The sequence below is a fragment of the Nannospalax galili genome, unplaced genomic scaffold, assembly GCF_000622305.1.
Source record: "Nannospalax galili isolate Female #2095 unplaced genomic scaffold, S.galili_v1.0 scaffold1229, whole genome shotgun sequence".
NCBI lineage: Eukaryota > Metazoa > Chordata > Mammalia > Rodentia > Spalacidae > Nannospalax > Nannospalax galili.
Window position 1 is genome coordinate 66,670 of NW_008359121.1, and position 3,370 is coordinate 70,039.

Genomic DNA, 3,370 nt, shown 5'->3' on the forward strand with positions numbered 1-3,370 from the left:
TTGTATCACTGCTGTTTCACTGCACCTGGGACAAGCCTCCCTGGAAGGACTTTCTTCCGTCAGTGCTCACTGGCTGTCCTGACCCCGTTCGTCGCTTCTGCTCTCCCTGTCCTCACGGGCCGGTGGCCAATGACCCGCGAAGAGAGGGAGAGACCCCCGCAACTGGCACCCGAACATGCGGCTCCTGGAACGCGCAGAGTCTGTGAGTATCCTTCCCATCAGGAGGGCAACAGGCAGCTTTGCTTTTAAGCTGTCCCACCCTTGAGAATGGGCAATCTTTCTCCTATCACCTCCCATCAGGAGGATAAAGGCAGCTTTGCCTTTAAGCCATCCCACCTTTGCTGATTGGAAATCTCTTTTTCCTATCACCTCCCATCAGGAGGATAAAGGCAGCTTTGCCTCTAAGCTGCCCCACCCTTGGGGATTGGCAGTCTCTCCTCTTCTTCTGCCTTTTATTTTCGGTCTGAGTCTTCGCGTGGGACCGTTAAAGACAAAGGAGCAACTGAGGCTTTCTGATCAGAGCTACTCCCTGATGTTAGCTGAAGGCTCTTCGTCCTCTTAATGGACCCGAACTGCCTGCATGGGTGTAGACAAGACCCCCTATCTATACATCTTTCTAATACAAAAACCTGGTAACGCAATGACCAGTTAAATGCTCTTAGAGCCGTCACCAATCTCTTAAATTTGTGGGCAGGCTTGTGCTGTGGACCGAGTGGAATCACCTGAGATTTTGATCCCAGGCATGTTCCCTTAGAAATCAGCATTTCACCCCACTTTCCTTTTCTATCTTAACACCCCTACAAACAAAAATCCCCGAAGTTTCTAAGGGATCTTTATATAAGCCTTAAAGTCAACTTCTAAAATAAACTTCCCTAATCTGTTTTGTTATCTTGCCCCTGGGGCACTCAAGCCGAAGCTAAACCAGTTAGGTGAGAATTTAAGTTAACTAGCCCCTGCAGAGCACTTAAAAATTCAAGGTGGCTTGCGCCATACAAACAAACAAACAAACAAACAAACAAACAAATTTAAAAGCCATTTTTCTCCTGTAACCTTAAATCTGTGGCTAGGCTTGTGTTCTCCAGAACGTATCAATCCCCTGATGGCAGACTGCCCCAGGAACATTGAATGTCACTGACTACACTTCTTTTCTTTTCTATAATGGGTAATTCAGCATCATGCCAAAAAACCCTCCAAATTCGCTCCCTTAAAGCCCTACTTAAATCAAGAGGACTTAAGATTTCCCAAAAAGAAAGCTCAAAATTTTGGAATGAAGTATTTCAATTTGCACCCTGGATCCTGTCAGCAGACATTTCTGATCCAGAGGTCTGGACCAACATTGCCTATCTGGCTTGTAAAAAGGAAATCCAGGAAAGACACCCTTTGCCCCTTTCCTTTCTCCCCATAATAGCAGCCATCCGACAATACTTAGGAAACCCACCTAAGACTGAGGAAAACTTAATAGCACCAGGGAATAATAAAGGGGAGGGTTCAAACAATGAAAAAGACCCTAAAGATTTCCCAACAGCAGATTCGACAGCCCTAAAAAATAAAGAAAAAAATCCTGAAGATTGCTCAGTAACAGATTCAACAGCTCCAAAAATAAAAATTGACCAAGTCAGACAAAACCCACCCATCAACAAAAATAACCTTACACCCCTCTTCCCCCCTGTGAATCCTCATGGACTGATTTAACAAACCCAGATGTTAAAACCCAGACTTCAAAAACTCCCAAAGATCCCCAGATAAATCCCCCTCCCCCTTCACCGCCGCTGCCGCCACCACCTGTGGCACCACACCCCAAAGCTGTTGAACATCTCTGTAATCTCAGGGATAATGGGAATTGTTGCACCCAAAATCTCCAGACAAAATGGCCTCAGGACCCAAAAACCCCATCGGTAAAAGCTTTTCCTGTTAACTTACAAATAACAAGGCAACGTCCACTGGCTTGGTACCCACTCTCAGCAGCAGACTTTAAAGAACTGTGCCAAGCTGTTCTTGAGGATTGGATCCATGCTCCATGGACAAAATCTATACTACAAACATTTAATACTAACCTGCTAACCCCCCAGGACTGGAGAGATATCTGTAGATCTACCCTCCCGAGTCCATTATTTGTACAATGGGAGGCCTTATTTAGAGACGAATGACTAATGCAGGCTAAAAGAAATGACACTCATAATCAGCAGCTAAGACCCCAACAGGGACAGGATCCACCACCTGGATTCATAGATTGGAACGATGACCAGCTTTTTGGTCAGGGCAACTTCTCCACAGGAATCCAGCAGGCTGCAATTCCTGCAGGCTGTTTTGAGCAAATTCGCTTATGTGCATTACAGGCTTGGGACTGCCTAACCCCCTTGTCCACCGGGTCTGGAGAAACTTCTTCATTAACTTTTTTAAAACAAAAGCCAACTGAGGCTCTCCCAGACTTTATACTAAGAGTGCAGGCCAGTTTAGATAGAAAAATAACAGATCCTGCAGCCAAAGCAATGCTTTTAAACAGCTTGTCTGGGAAGGGATAACCCCTGAGCACAGACAAGCATGCCAGGGACTAAAAAATAACCCTAATACTATGTTCTGGAAATTTTATGTCAGAGAAACATTTCAAGGAAAAAATCAGATAATCGGAATCGCAGACTGCCCCCTAGTGGGCTGCCAAAAACCCATAAAAATCATAATATACCCAAATGCTAACAAATACGAAACTAACAAATATGTTTGCTTCCCTTTTTGACAAACAGATCCATCATGCCTCAAGGAAGTTGATACCTATGGGGGCTGCTGCTATTTCAATCCCTGTAGGTTGGAACTAGGATTCACTGGGGGATATCAGGGCATGACAGGAAAGAAAAGACCCATCTACCTAAAGGATAATAAGTATCTCTATGGAAACCATAACTATTCCCCAATACATGTTGCAGATCCATGGGCCGATCGCTGGTGTATTGGAGTAATAGGAAAGTTCTACTCAGGTGCATTCTCTAGCTACCCTACAGCTGACTTTCATATCTCTCAACAGCTTGTACCTGCAGCTAAGTCTGTGCTAATTCATCATAATATTATTCTACAGGAAAAAAGAAACAGAGGACCAGATAAGATCAACTATGACCTGGAGCAAATACATTCAATATGTTGCTAACTTTCTTCCTTTCACCACCCACCCTAATGCCTCTAACTGTTTCTTTTGTGCATCCAGCAATAGACCTTTACTGACAGCAGTACCAGTTAATACCACCCTTCTTTACCCAGAAACAAAAAAAGATTTCACTGACTCTCATCTGATGGATATTCCCTTATTCAAACAAACTGGCTAATTATTTAATTTTCATTTTCAGCAAGCAAGCCTACTCATTACAAATGCCTCACTAAC